At 35.6% G+C, this 16,549-nt stretch overlaps 1 protein-coding gene across 1 annotated transcript in view; it reads left to right on the top strand.

Moving 5' to 3' along the window:
- Positions 1-1,333: 1,333 nt before the first annotated feature.
- Positions 1,334-16,549, top strand: part of LOC105386446 (octopamine receptor Oamb) — a 112,308-nt gene continuing 97,092 nt past the window's right edge. The window contains exon 1 of the mRNA XM_048630516.1: positions 1,334-1,616. The gene's annotated coding sequence lies outside the window, so the exon portion shown is untranslated. The remainder of the gene's footprint in view (positions 1,617-16,549) is intronic.

Genomic DNA, 16,549 nt, shown 5'->3' with positions numbered 1-16,549 from the left:
CACAAGTTTTTCTTCACATCATTCTGAAAATACCAGTATTTCAGCCAAAAAAACTTTTGCGGCAAGGAATGTGAATAATAATAAGTACCTACCTCTTTCAGGTTATGGTTTGTGCTGAAATAAATAAAAAAAACTTCTAAGTAAATCCAAAAAAGTTATTTAAAAGCTAAGCAAGTTACTTCCCGAAAATGATATAAAGGCTAAAATGTCCCCCCGCTACCCCGCTACAAATGCTGAAACAACAAAGCCCGTCATATTCGATTCAACACAAAACTGTAATACTGGCATTCATGCTCCGTTTCCCATGCAGTCATAAAAAAAAACAAAACGAAAAAAAAAACTCGTTTACTGGAGTGCACATACATCGGAGGCATATATCACCTCTTTCAATATCTGAAAGGTTTCTTTACTACGACGCCGTTCTATGTAATCGACCAATCGTATATTGTATGTGATATTGATGTAAGCCTTTCAGGGCTGCTGAAATAACGATAACAGCCTGGCAAATAAGAGTGGAAAATATAAAGGACCTATTTGGCAATATTGCAAAGACTCTTTATTTATAGTCTGACATTTATTACCTATGGTGTAGTGTAGAATAATGTAAAATTACATACTTACCGATTCATAATCTCTAATTACTATTATCATCATCATCACGACCCATTACGTCCCCACTGCTGGGGCACGGGTCTCCTTCCAATGAAGGAAGGGTTTAGGCCTAGTCCATCACGCTGGCCTAGTGCGGGTTGGTGGACCCCAACACAAGCAAGCTTGTGTTGAGAGAGTTGTCGGGTAAGTGGGCAACCCGACTGCCAGATGTTTTCAAGCCGCCCGAAGGCCTCTGACTAGGCTTAACGACTGCTACCGAAGCAGCAACTGGGACCCACAGCTTAACGTGCCGTCCGAAGCACGGAAGCGTCCAGAAAAGCACCACTTGAAATTGGTCACCCATCCAATAGCTGACCGTGTCAGTTGTTGCTTAACCTCAGCGATCAGTTACGATCACTGAGGCCCGCTCGTCTACGGACGCATAATTAAACACTAACTAAAATAATTGACATTCAATTTCAGTTTTCGACTCTTATTTGTTAGCTTAGATTAACAATATACGAACAACATGGTGTCAACATACAAAAAGAAGGTTGCTATCATTGAATCAAAAAGGGATGGCACACCATAGAGTCAAGCAACTCAAATAATCTGTGTAGAATTGGCGCCAAAACTAAAACCAGCCAGTGCTAAAGATATTCATTGCACCCATTGAAAACTAATAGTACCTACTGCGTAGTGCGCATGTTCACCCACTGAACGTACCGGCCACTTCAGTGGCTGAACGGAGCTCCGCCGCGGCACGCGACGATCAGAAAAAAAACAAACAGCGACAAACTTTTCGAACGCATTTGAAATTATTCGCGCGCCAAGAATTTTAAAAATCGAACGTTCTGTGGATTTTTAAACTTACGCCGGTTTGCTTTTTATTGTTGAAAGAAGTTTTTGATCTGTGAGTGAAATGGAGTGAGTGGTTTTTGTTTAAAGTTAATAACAAATTAAAGTATAATTAAAAGTGGTTTTGTGGAGTTCAAGCGTCAAACTACAACTGGATCGTTAAAGAGGTAATTTTTATGTTTATTTCTAACAGTTTTATGGCGAGTCTTGATTTTAATTTGATTCCTAAGTACAGACATTTGCATAGATTGATGTACGCCCGCGGGGAAAAATTAATTTTGCCTAATGGTTTTTGAGCTTCCTCCCGTGAAATTTGATAAATTCTGCGTGTTTTTATATTCTAAAATTACTAGATAACTGACGATCATTTTCCAAAACACTGATTTGCGGGTTACGGCGGTTGTTTTAAGGAAAAAAATAAAAAATAAACAATTCAGGAGGCATTCATGTAGGAAACTGGACCTTTATCAATAAAATTTGCATAATTACTTATCATTAACACGCATGAATGAAAAATTATGATTTTCCACCACGTTACATTTCGTTTACTTCGGGAATTTTATTTATTTTAATTTAAAATATAGGTACGTACCATTGGCATACATACCCTACCTCTTTAAGCTACCACATTTTTGACCCTAATTAGGTACCTGAGTTTTCATCTAAACTTTTTTAAATAGGTACCTAAGTAGGTACCTCACTAATATTTATTACGAAAACAAAATTCAGTAAGTATTATTTCTAAAGAAGTAGCATTAAATTTCAATTATCCGTACTTAATGTATTTTAAGGTAGGTACTCTACTTACTTAGCAAAACGCTTATTTTCTTAAATAACCTCAGCTTACATTATAATATCAAAAGACCTACATTATGGCAAAATAATCAAAATACATAAAAAAATATATAGGTACCTCTGAAGTTGATAATGTAAAAATATTGTACATTCAATTTAGCAGTATTATGTATTGATACCGAACCGAATCTGATTTTTACATGACTGGAGCGAATCAAAAGGCCCAGGATGACAGATATTTTTGCTAAGCGCTTTATACAAATTATCTACCAACGTGCTTATTGAAATTTTAATCTTATTTCCATATGAATGATTCATTACATTTATTTTTATGTAGGTATTACATCAAACTACAGATCATGATACTCGTTTAGGCCACGACATGGATGTCTGATACAAACAATACATTACCTGGATGACTTCATTCATAACAAAATGGAGTGTCAGAGCAAAAGAAACGTCTCGACAAATAACACCCCATATATTGTAAACCTAAGTTAATTACTCATAGATAAACATCTGTTCATTGTATTTGCACCTTATTTAGAACTGCCATGAAACCTCTTTGATCGTGGTAATCTTTTTGATCTCCACGTCTCGTAGTAGTAAAAAAACGCTCCAGTGTAGAATATCAGTTTCCATCCGTTTCATTGTCATTCTTGAAGTACTGTCAGACCACTGATATACCTGACAACTCCCTCAGTACACGATTGTATTGTTGGGGCCCGCCGACCCGCACTAGGCCAGCGTGGTGGACTAGTCCTAGATTAAATCTAGATTTAAATCTTTGGTCCATGTCGTCCTTAGAGTCATATGGTGACATGCACCCAAATTTTAAATCTAGATTCAGTGCCTAATCCATATAAATTTATGCCATAAATCGAGATTTAACACTAAATCTACATTTAATATGTTGGTGCAAGTGGCCCTTAAACCTTTATCAAATCGTAATTTCCTTGATTTTCTGGTGTTGGCTTGTGGAGCCAAATCAAAATAATCGAATAATTATAAAAATGGAGGTTGAACCCCAAATAAATAATTGTACCTAGAAATAATAAAAAATTGCACACGAGTACCTTTGTCATCGTTCTCTTGTTTCTGTCAGTGAAATTAATTAAAATACGTCTTCGGTGACACACAAAAACATATTTCACCGAGTGCTATATTTATAAAGAATCATTTTTTATCGACGATATGCCAAAAAGGTATTATTTTACAAAGGCCGACGCATATGAAATTGTATCATTGTTCCCATATTTTAATTGAACACCGTAACATTATATTCTTATTTATTTAGTTATTAAATTGTTAATACATATTTGTACATACATACATAATTTGTATACCTACTAAAATTAAGTACCTAACTGTACATAATATTAATACCTAATTTGTTCTCTACGCGTTAGGCAATGTTAGTACTATTAAAGCAGATAGATCAAAATACAAATTTGAACTTTTAAATATTTCCAAAACCATATCATTTCCATAAAATAAGAGTACCTATGTAATCTTCCTATCATTATAACAAAATTCAATGATTTTAACTCCGTTCCTTTTACAAGCGGCAACTTCTGCCCTAAAACGTCCTGACAATCGGTTAAATGGTTTGGTAATTACACCTTTAGATATAATTCAGAAGCTAATCTCTTAGATCAGCCATTTCTACGGAGAAATCCGCGAACCGAGTCCTGCTCATTAAAAATCGATCAAGTGTATGAATGCGATAGCGCCGAGAGTTGGGGGGGTCACTCTATGAATAGACGAACGAACGAACTGAAATTCTCACGCAATCGGCACGCGAGATACAACGAGATAGATCCGTGGTTCCCGCAGTGCTCCGAAGCTTCCAAAAAGCAAAACTGAAGACGACCGAATGGCGTAGTGGTTAGTGACGACGACTACTGAGCCGAAGGTCCCGGGTTCGATTCCCGGCTGGGGCATATATTTGTTTAAACACAGATATTTGTTCTCGGGTCTTGGGTGTTGATATTTATATTTAGTATCTATCTATCTATGTATTTGTGTACATATATCAGCTGTCCGACACCCATAACACAGGTTCTACCTAGCTTGGGGTCGGATGGCCGTGTGTGAGATGTCCCCACATATTTATTTATTATTTTTATTAAAACTGTGGAGCGAACCACGACTCTATGTAGTTGTAAAAAGAGTGCCGATAGTGTGACAGTTCTCGTTCGTTCGTTCGTGTATTGAGAGAGTGACCCCCTGCCTCGGAAATGGATGTGAATGGGGAAAATTTCCGTAAGAATAGCTCACATAGGATTCCGAATAATATCACGAGCTCACCGTGAATATGTGAAGATGTATTGTACGGGGCTTTTATCTTAATAGCAGAATATTAAGGGAAAAAGAAGTAATTTAGAAAGCAAGGATAAAGAATAGAAATCCATTAAAATTCGGAAAATTAGTTTTTATACCATAATTACTTTTGCCATCACCTATAGAGTTGAAGAGATCCGTTACGATTAAACGAATCGAAACAGTTTAATCAAAAAACGTAGGGATTTTACAGCCACTGAAAGACGGTGAAAAGCTTTAATCAATAGACTGCTATCATGGTACTGAATTTATAGTATCATTTGCACTCAAGATCACCCCATAAACTTGCCATCTTTTGGGGGAAGAGTAACCTAGTTAATCCACTGAGCAACCTTGCTCCAATTTCAGAGCATTTTTTTATCAAAAAAATAAGAGTTTCTTGTTATTGGCTGTGTAAAAAGGTATAGTATAAGATTCCTTACAGTTTCTAAACGGTGAAAATTAATCAATTTCACGCAGAATTTTACGAGTAAAACATCAAGTAAAATTATGATTTTTTTTACCAGTTTTGTAGTCTTTTATACTCATGGGCTCTAATTTAACATTTCACGCCATAAAGGGCTTATTGGAAGCTGCACTGCGTCATCGCAACACAATGATTTCCAGATGAATCATCCCAGATGAATCAACCCACGTGAATCACTCCAGGTGAGCAGGATTTTAATGCTTACTGCGGGCATGCCCCATGAGCAATGCGATACCTGGGTGTTTACTTACATCCCCACCTCGTAAAATGACGAGTATACTTACTATGTAGAACGATTGACCGTCCCGTCATAGCCCATACTAGCAACTATTTTTTACGGATTCCAAAAATCGAATCGAAAACAATGAGGCTTTGAGTTACCTAACTATAACTATAGTAACTTTGCAACACTCTGTATTTCAGTAGTACGACATAGTTTATTGCATAGCTGTTAGTTATGTTTGTGTTGCTATTGCTGTCTGTACACGTGTTCATAATTATCATTTCAGTAAGTGATTGTATCGTCCAAATACGTCCGCGTTGGTATGAAATGAATTACGTTATTGAAGTAGTATTACAGTACAGTACAGCCGCACATAGTACCTATAAGATTTGATACTAAATTACATTGTACCAAAACTATTAGGTATATAAAAAAAACACTTTAATATGTGTCAGCTCGTACATCATTTATAGTAGAACCAAAATTTACATAAGTAGTTCGCTTAATGTAGCTATTTTTCACGTGCTTTGGCTTACGACGGAACAGATATACACTATAACACAGTTCATAACCTACGTGTTACCTAGTAAAAAAAATATCGATTTCACAAATTAATCCTTTGCTATGAACTTACTGAGCGTAAAATATTCACCCCTTCCTTAATAAACATCTCAACCATCGTATCACATCGGAGTGTTTGTTTGATCTTCGATCTCGTTGCAAATTGCATTCGTGAGTCCAATCCCAATATCGAATATCTCAGACCAATTTATAGAACAAACATTACATCCAAACGTATCTGAAGGGTTACTCTAGTTCCAAAAAACTATTAATAGCGCCATACGACGTTTAATTAAAAGAAATAGATTCGTGATTAGCACAGCAGTGCTCTTAGCTTCAATTTCTCCATCGTCGGTTAGATCGTAAATAGGGAAAGGTTTATCATACGTCATCTCCATATTAAATTCTTGACAGATGTGTCAAAAGTCAAGCAATAATCCTTATGCTATTGAGAAATTGGCACTAAAACCTGTTTTTCTTAAGATAAAGTGACCCCACTGAAACTAACGGCCCGTTTCACGATGCGCATTGCATGTTATGGTGATCCTATTGCAATTCGCGGTAGAGTATGGCCTAAGATAATGCTATGAAACTATATTGGGCTGTGCCAAATTTCAATGTTCTTCACATCTTCAGCATAGTAGGTAGTTGTGGGTACATTGTTGCGTAGTACTGTAACTTCTGTTCGTTATAACATAACATATTAAATATATTAATTAATACAATGAAATCGTTCATAAACAATCTGTAAAATTGTTCCGAGTTCAAAAACTGACCGTGTTTTTGTAAATGTTACGAATGAATATTGCCTCTAGGTAGTATAAGCTAAGAATGAATACCAAACAAGAAACGATTTATAAAAATTTACAACCTACCTTAATTTAACGGAAGAATCCTAACTAATATTATAAATGCGAAAGTAACTGTGTCTGTCTGTCTGTTACTCTTTCACACCAAAACTACTGAACGGATTTGAATGAAATTTGGTATAAATATGATATGATCTAGACCCTGAGAAAGAACATAGGCTACTTTTTATCCTGGAATTCCCACGGGAAAACTTTTTAAGGCGAAGCGAAGCTCGCGGGAACGCTAGTAGTATTATAACGCCAAATATCTTCAACCCCACATCAAAGATTTTATACCGCCTATTTGAACACTAAGTGCGAGTCAAGATGATAAGTTCGTCGACACAAGTAACAAGTAGGCAAAGAACATTTTATTAGTGGTTTTCGCTGAAGAGTCTTAACCAGTTATTTTGTTAATAGACTTAAAAGGCTCTTGCCTGTTAAGTAAATTTCTTCATTGAAACTTACTTAGTGAGTTCCTGCCAAGTTATTCGGTACTACAACAAACTTTTTGCTTCTGAAAGCTGAGGGTTTAATGAATGTAAGTAAATATTAGGTATATTTATTTTTATTTGAAAGTTACAAAAACCGATTGTTATTAACACATTCTTATAAATTAATGTGATAGAAACTATGTGGATCTTAATATTAAGTGCCAATTTCACCATTCTCGGTTATCTAACCGACAGGGATTGATTTATAAATTAAACGTCATCTCCATATAAAATTCATGACAGATGTGTCAAAAGTTAACCATTACTCCCTGGTTGCTCTAACAGAGAATGGTGAAATTGGCACTAATAATAGTCCAAAAACTATGTAAGTACTTAAATAAAATCCCAGAGTTTGCTACACAAACATAATAAGAGAAGCTATCTACAAGAATAATAAAAGTTTTTTATGTATATCAGCAGTCATAATCATCATTATCAAAACTAGACTAGCTTTTGCTTCAGGAATATTCCTTTAAAACCGCCTCCTCGTCCTCAGCCTTCCTCTAGAATAGAATAGAATACTACTTTATTGACTTAACAGGACACAAATAACAATTTATAATACAGTGGATACAACGCAAATAGGCGGCCTTATCGCTAAAAGCGATCTCTTCCAGGCAACCGCCCTCTACTCTACTGCCTCCCACTAGTTAATGACACTTGACATATGGATCTTAGACGGCTGAATGGTGTAGTGGTTAGTGACCCTGACTGCTAAGCCGAAGGTCCCGGGTTCGATTCCCGGCTGAGGCAGATATTTATTTATAGACAGATATTTGTACTCGGGTCTTAGGTGTTGATATTTATATTTAATATGTATCTATCTATGTATTTGTGTAGATATATCAGCTGTCCGATACCCATAACACAGGCTCTGCCTAGCTTGGGGTGAGATGGCCGTGTGTGAGATGTCCCCACATATTTATTTATTTATTTTATTTTATATATAACTACTACCTGCCTCCCGCTAATTAATGATGCAACACGGCCGTTGTCGGCGTTATTATGATCTTATTGTAACATATATACAAAGGCGGTCTTATCACTAAAAGTGATTTCTGACAATCTTTGATACGTAATAATAATTAGTATTTCTACCAGATAACCTAAAATATAGTCGATAATAAAAAAAATACACACAAACAAAAGAGTGAACCGTAAACAGTTAATATAAATGCCTCCGAAAATTTAACTGATCAATAAAACCGGCATTTTCCAACAATAGTGTAATTTACTCCATAAATATTCAGGTGGCGTACTCGAACTTGGCACAATGGAGGTTGAGAGAAGTGCGGTCCGCTTCGTAAGTAGCTGGAGTCGAACCACCACTGAAGACAGCTGTTTCACTGACAGGACTAATAATTAATAATAAACTACACGAAAAACTAGTTTATTTGCCGTTTTTGAAGACACTACAGCCAGTTTCAATAAGAAACTTTACACTCTTTTACTTTGTCGAACTCACAAACCGCCTAATCATTCATTTAAACATTAAAGGCTCGTTAGTTTGACAAGATGCATTCTCTGCCACCGGCTAAACTACCAAGTTGTTTGAACCGAACTGTAGAGGTGATACTATATTTACTATAATACTATGGACTATCAACTTAACTTATGTCATTCCATTCCAAGCAGTTGTCATTCCATTCCAAGCAGTTGTTTCGTGAGGACGTGTTGCTCGAATTTAATTTGATTCCGACAGTCGGCTTGCCTACGAGGTCTCCAATTTTATCGGTACCTCCTTGTCTATCTTGCGAAACTGGACATATACTGCAGCGGCCATCTTGCGGTGTGTCGGACCTCTCACTCGTTGCACCGACCTTGCCACCAGCGCCGAAGTACAGCCGAGTGGTAAGTCTTTGAAAAAGACTTTTTATATTTTTTGGCTGCGACTGGGATCGAACCAGCGACCCGCTGCTTAGAAGTCGGAGCAAATACCACTGAGCTAAGTTGAGCGTAGCGGCGGGCGCCAAATTACCGCATTGCTTGCTGGCTGAATACTACGAATCTGCTACGACTGCTTGCTACGTTTCATCGATGCTACGAAGCGTGTCGTAGGCCTATCAAATAATTTAGAATAAAATAATAAATTGATCTTAAATATACCTTGGAAAATACTATAATAATAAAATATCATGATGAAAACCAAGCGATCCCCGCCTCCATCATCTAGCAAATCTACGAAATCGAAATCTGAACAGAGCAATGTTGTTGAAGAAACTGTCTCACCTTCGAATGTAACACAAAAAGCAAAGCGTCCACGCATTCAAGATGATAATATCAGTGACGAACTCAGTTCCTTCAAGTCTGAACTTATGTCTATCATAAATAACTTTATGGAAACTCAAAGTGGACGACTCGAGGCCTTAGAGAAACTTCTAAAATCGGTACAGGAGCAAAACAAAACTATACAGTCAACAAACAAGGACATTGAAAAAGCTATGAGCCATCTCTCAGACGATATTAAAGCAATAGAGAAAAAAATCGACTATTTGGATCAAGAACGCAAGAACATACATATTGAAATTCTTTCACTAGAAGAAAAACTTGATACATTCGAAATGAACTCGATTGTTACGTCAGCAGAGATAAGAAATGTACCAAAATCAAGCAAAGAATCAAAAGATGACTTGTGGACATACGTTATAAAACTATCCAAAGTGTTAAATATAAATCTTCAAAGCCACGATCTACGTAATGTCTCCCGCCTACCATCAAAGAAAGAAAAGTTAAGCTCATCTATTTCCATTGATTTCAACAACACCCTCATAAAAACAGCTTTTCTGGATGGGATTAAAAACTACAACAAGAATAATTCTGAAAAATTGAACGCCTCCCATTTAGGAATGCTATCAACTAAACAACCAATCTATATCTCTGAGCAACTGACTCCTAAAATGAAACGGTTACTATTTCTGACACGCGATTTTTCTAAAAGTTCGGGTTTTAAGTTCGTTTGGACTTCTAATGGTAGAATCTACTTAAGAAAAGAGGAAGGGAAACCTCACATCTTAGTCAAAAACGAAAGCCATCTAAATGATTTGAAGAAAAAACAATCGGAAAATTTAATGATCTGACTAGTTGTAGGATTTTATTTCAGTTCCTATTTAATTTCATTAATAAGTCTATATTTCATATTTGCATGCTATGAGATGTTTAAAAATATAAACATATTGTCACTATACTTATTTACACGCCCATTCATACGTATAAACTTAAATACAGTATATAAAAATTTGACCACTATTAATTGTCATTCATATATGCAAGCATTTTGGTTGTTAAAAAATGAAAAAGAAATTGCTTCTGCTTATGGTTCACAAAACCGTACTACACTGACTATACAATTGATTTATGGATAACGATATAACTAACTTCACGAATACCTTAGATAACCTTGTAGTATCAAACGCAATCAGCTGTGACCCGGAAGATTGCTTTAATTTATTAAATAGTGAACATAAATTCAACACTCCGAATTGTCTGAAACTGTTTACACAGAATATAAGAAGTATATCATGTAATATATCTGGTTTCAGTACACTATTACAAAGATGCAACTGCGATCCAGACATCATCGCTTTGACTGAATGCTGGTTAAATAGCCCTACTAATCATACTCTACCTTCTTTTGCTGACTATTATGTGATTTCTACAACAAACAACTCAAATCAAAACGATGGTGTCGTTTTGTATATAAAAAATACATTAAAAGTTAAAACGTACGAACCGGATTTTTTAGAAGCTAACTGCCTTGTCTCTATATTAGAAAATAACATAGCTATCATTTCAATACACCGCTCTCCTTCATTCAAGAATATTGATATATTTTTTGAATCTTTAAATAAGGTTCTTGATTCACTTCATAGCCATAAAGATATAATTCTTGTAGGGGATATAAATATCGATATCAAGCATGGATCGGAAGATAATAGAGCACCCTTGTATCTAAATCTCGCTGCCTCACATGGATTGCTTCCCGCCCATTATCTTCCGACTAGAGATAAAAACTGCCTTGATCACATCTTATTGTTATCTAAATCAGGCTATGATTCAAAGACCCTTGTTATTAAAAACAGTCTCACTGATCACTATTCCACATTAATTTCCTTAGAGCTGAGGCGTCACAGTATCCATAAGCCAAATTTTTTTTCGCGTATTAATTATGCAGGAATTAGTAAAGACATTTCGGAAACAGACTTTCAACCCGTTATTGCATTAGATGATGTAAATTCTGCTACTGATATTTTCTTAGGTAAATTGACAAATATTATTGAACAAAATACGACAGTTGTTTATGTACCTAGGCGTCAGATACCTCTGAAGCCTTGGATATCTCAAGGTTTATTACGCTGTATGAGAAATAGGGATAAACTTCATTTAAAAGCAAAATCTAATCCTCAAAATATAATTTTATCGATGACCTACAAACGTTATAGAAACTTTTGTAATGATCTCCTTAAACAGTTAAAAAGACAATATCAACAATCAGAACTTGAACAAGCTAGTAAAACTAGTCTAAAAAATACATGGCAAGTTATTAAAAATATTCTGAACCATAAACCCAAAAATAATACATGCGAAATTATTCAATCATCTTGTAATGAAACTGATGCTTGTAATAATCTTAATAAATATTTTTCTCAGGTAGGTGAAAAATTTGCACGAGAAATAGAACAAAAAAGTTTACATGATGGGCCTCACAATAGAGTCAATTTCAATTTAAAACATAATCCTCATTCGTTTGGACTCGTTGAAGTCAATCTAACAGATATAATAACCGCCATAAATTCCCTAAAAAACACTTGTTCCTCAGGATGGGATAAAATATCTGGTAAAATTATAAAAGGAAATATTAAAGTTTTAGCTGGTATCATCACTCACATTTGTAATCTTTCAATTAAATCTGGTGTTTTTCCTAGTTCATTTAAAAGATCAATGATCACTCCTATTCACAAAGGAGGGGACAAATTTAATGAAGAAAATTATAGACCCATTTCTATACTACCTACACTTTCGAAAATCTTAGAGCGTATCCTAAACAAACAGCTGGTTAATTACCTAGAATCATTTGGACTCCTATCAAATAACCAGTACGGTTTCCGTAAAGGAATATCCACTACAGACGCAGTAAATAATCTAACCGAATGGATTGTTAAATGTCTTGATGATTCTGACAGAGCCATGGCTGTATTTTTGGACTTACGTAAAGCATTTGATACCATATCAATACCGTTGCTACTCATAAAACTCAATAATATTGGCATTCGGGGACTACCTCACCAACTTATTAAAGACTACCTTTCCAATAGATACCAATCTATCAGAGTCGGAGATATCATTAGCGAACCACTGCCTGTAACTTTCGGTGTGCCACAGGGTAGTATACTTGGCCCAACACTGTTTTTAATTTATATTAATGACCTATGTGACACTACCGTAAGTAATGGTCAAATATTTACCTTCGCTGATGATACTGCGATAGTCTTCAGAGGAAAAAGTTGGAATCAGGTGTATGGTTTTGCCCAATTGGGACTAAATAAGATCTTTAAATGGCTGAGCTCTAATCTATTGAGCTTAAACACGAGCAAAACCAAATACCTCACTTTTTCTATAAGATCCTCAACCCAACCAAACCCGGTTACCGATGCTCTAAGTCTAAAGGCACATAGTTCGCTATGCCTTAGTAGTACAGACCCTTTAGAGTGCAACTGTGAAGAATTACTTAGAGCAAATAGTATAAAGTATCTGGGTGTCATTATAGATAACCAACTTAATTTTAAAGAACATATCACTATGATGACATCAAGAGTAAGAAAACTCATTTCGGTCTTCAAAAATATTCGGCATGTAGCTAGTTCAAATATATTAAAAATGCTCTATTATACATTATGTCAATCGATAATTTCTTATTGTGTTCTGGTCTGGGGTGGTGCCGCGAAGACAGATCTTCTTGAGCTAGAACGAGCACAACGTGCTGTGCTTAAAGTAAGCTTATGTAAGCCATATCGTTTTCCTACAGTAGATCTGTATCAGGTTGCGGATGTGTTAACTGTTCGACAGCTTTTTATTGTTCAGGTAATACTTCGCAAACACAAGTGTCCATCTGATCGAAGTGTAGGCCAACTAGTACGCCGAAATTATAACATATTTACTATCTCAGGATTTAGGACTCAGTTTGCTCAGAGGTTTTTCTGTTTTTTGGGAAGTTTTTTATATAATAGGATAAATAAAAAAATTAGCATGTATTCAACCACTACTCATAAATGTAAAATATTGTTAAGTCATTACCTAAAATCACTGTCTTATGTTGAAACTGAAAAACTGCTTGCAATTGTTAAATAAAGTTAAACAGTTAGTAAGTAACTATTGCAAATTATACTTTAGTTGTTTATTTTAATTTCCATATTTGTCTTTGTCTAGATTTAGGTGTGTACACACTCATATAACATTAACAATAGTTCCAAGTTACAATTGTTTTTAATGGAAAGGACCGTCGCCTATAACACAGGTTATCCTAGTATAGGTGACGGAAGCGGCCATTATAATCTAAAATGTATTTACAAAAATTACTAGTGTAAAAATTAATCTTAAGACAATATGTACCCTTTTTTTGAAATAAAGATTTTATTTATTATTTATTTATTTATTAGTGTTTGTTGAAAAATAACTGAAACGTAAGTGTAAGGTATAAAAATAAAGTTATGGTCGAGTGAGAAAATATTTATTCTTATAAACGATATTATGCTCAACCTCAATGTTGGGACATATTTAGATTGTATTCAAAACCACAGTGTCGCCTTACTGAATATTTTATGAGAATACATTAACACTTTCCAAACTTTTCACGCTAAATTATTGTTTATCATATTTTAGTAAACAACAAAAACGAGGTAGGTTTTAACAAGTACTTTGACTTATTCATATTTTCATAAATCTCAGGTAGGTATTATAACGATAAAATTATCAAAATACGAAAATATGATAGGTGACCAAATTGCGTGGGATCTTTATCGATGTTCAACATATGCACGCCCCACAAATCACATCGTAGGTAATAAATATAAACAAGTTTATCGGCATCGATAAAAAAGCCATGCAGCAGTTCCACAGACGCGGTGGCATACCATCTTTATCGACGTAGATAAAAGCCACTATATCGCCAGTCGCGTTAAACATGGCGAAATTTAAAAAAAATAGTAAGTAGGTATCTACTTAGAATTAATAGGGTTCCGTTTTTGCGATTTGCCTACGGAATCCTAAAAAGAAGGAAAATGAATAAAGGGACACCCTAATGATAGTCCAGTGTCCAACCGCGGCGAATGGTGAGTCGGTGATTATGACGGCACTAGTGGTGCCAGTATCGACTGTCTATCGATAGTTGGAGGATCAGGATTCCTCAGCAAGTATCGATACTTTTCAGAGTCAGCAATTTTCATCATCATCATCATCATCACCAGCCAATAATCATCCACTGCTGGACATAGGCCTCTCCCAAGGAGCGCCACAACACTCGGTCCTCGGCCTTCCTCATCCAACCACTACCGGCAACCCGCAGCAGTTGTATCCATCTTAAAATAGTTTTTTTAATGACAATATTTTGAAATATTCTTTCTCTCTTTTGGTAACTATTATACAGCAATGTAGCTATAGTATTGCAGTTTACCGATAGTATTGCAAAAGGTGGCAATGATGGGATGCGTGGCGAACGAGTGGCCTACTGTGGGAAAGCTACGTCCAGCATTGGACTGCTATAGACTGATGATAATGATGATAGTATTAGAGTAGAATCAATTTGTCTTGTCACCAGATGTTTTAGCATTCAACAATCGATTACTAAAATATCGATTTCTCGGCAACACTAATAACGACGGCGATGGCCGGCGAATGGGACGCCGACCCCATCCGCGCCTATTAACTGACCGTTTTATTGAGCCGAAGCGCAAAACAGCGCACTAAACAATGATTTTCATCGTTTTTCGTCCGAATATTGCCCCCTTTACGACAATGACTTTGTATGCCATGGATGTAAACGGTGGACACATTTTCGGTATAACTTGCGCAGATAAAGATAGAGTGTGAAAATATATTTATTTAAATAATAATAAATCACAATAATAAATCAACCTTGCAATATATATACAGGGTGTTGCAAAAAGGGTATACTAAGCCGAAACATACATGTGCAGCATGGTATATCTAAGCCCGAAACTGAAATCAGAATTTCAAAATTCGCGAAAAAAATGTATCATTCTCTATAGTAAAAAGTCACGTGACCGACAAAGTTTCTATATATTGCAAGGTTGATTTTTATTGTGATTTATTATTATTTAGGTATATATGAAAATTCAAACAATAAATAATCCACAACATGCTTCGTCATTATACAAATAACAACATAGATTTTTCTGTAATATATTGTATACTTAGCTACTTATGTAGCTAAATGTACAAGCAAATTGTCTGTAGCGTTGCAAATGCCTGAATTATTATTATTACTTTGTGAGTGTTTTAGGGTGACATTGGTTGCCGTAAATGAACTCATAACTCTGTTTTATGGCTTTCGGATTTGAAGCCACTTGTTTGTTATTAATGTTAGTGAAACAGTCTTGTTTGACGACCGTATGGTGTTGTGGTTAGAGACCCTGACTGCCATGCCGAAGGTCCCGGGTTCGATCACCGGCATGGGTTTTAATTAAATTAAATATTAACAAGAAGGTATATTAAACCGAAAGGGGGTGACTCAGAGAATCATTCTTAACAATTTTGTTCTACTTCTATTTCTGTTTTGTATTTCGTAGAACAAAAGATGTTCAGAAGGACCCCCTGAGTCACCACCTTTCGGCTTAGTATACAGGGTGTTGCAAAAAGGGTATACTAAGCCTTTTTGCAACACCCTGTACATACCCTTTTTGCAACAACCTGTATTTTGGTGCCGTTCTCAGTGTGTTTTTGTATGCATATTTCATTATAGGTACATGTCTTTTACCATCTTAAATATATTTTTCTATTAGGTATATTGTATTTAAGATATTTTGACTTTCTTTCAATTACGCACCTGAATATCACGGAATCAAAACGAAGTACCTAACTATAGAGTACGTACCTAAATTCAATACATTTTGAATGCGAAAATTGTTGTCAAATCCTTTACGATAGAGAGTGCTATTTTTAACACCATCCTCCCATACTCCCTAGGGAATGCAATCTCGTCTCGCCGAGATCTCGATCTCGCGAGATCTCAGATATTTTACGAGATTGAATCTCGTCAAATTTTGTACGAGATCTCGCGAGATAACGAGCGAATGCAGCGTGACGACGACGTGTTTTTCATGCAAAATATGTGTTTTTTGACAAGCCATTTTCAGAC

The sequence above is a fragment of the Plutella xylostella genome, chromosome 26 (assembly GCF_932276165.1).
Source record: "Plutella xylostella chromosome 26, ilPluXylo3.1, whole genome shotgun sequence".
Taxonomy (NCBI): domain Eukaryota; kingdom Metazoa; phylum Arthropoda; class Insecta; order Lepidoptera; family Plutellidae; genus Plutella; species Plutella xylostella.
The sequence above is the reverse complement of the archived record's forward strand: the minus strand, read 5'-3'. Positions and strand labels throughout refer to the sequence as shown.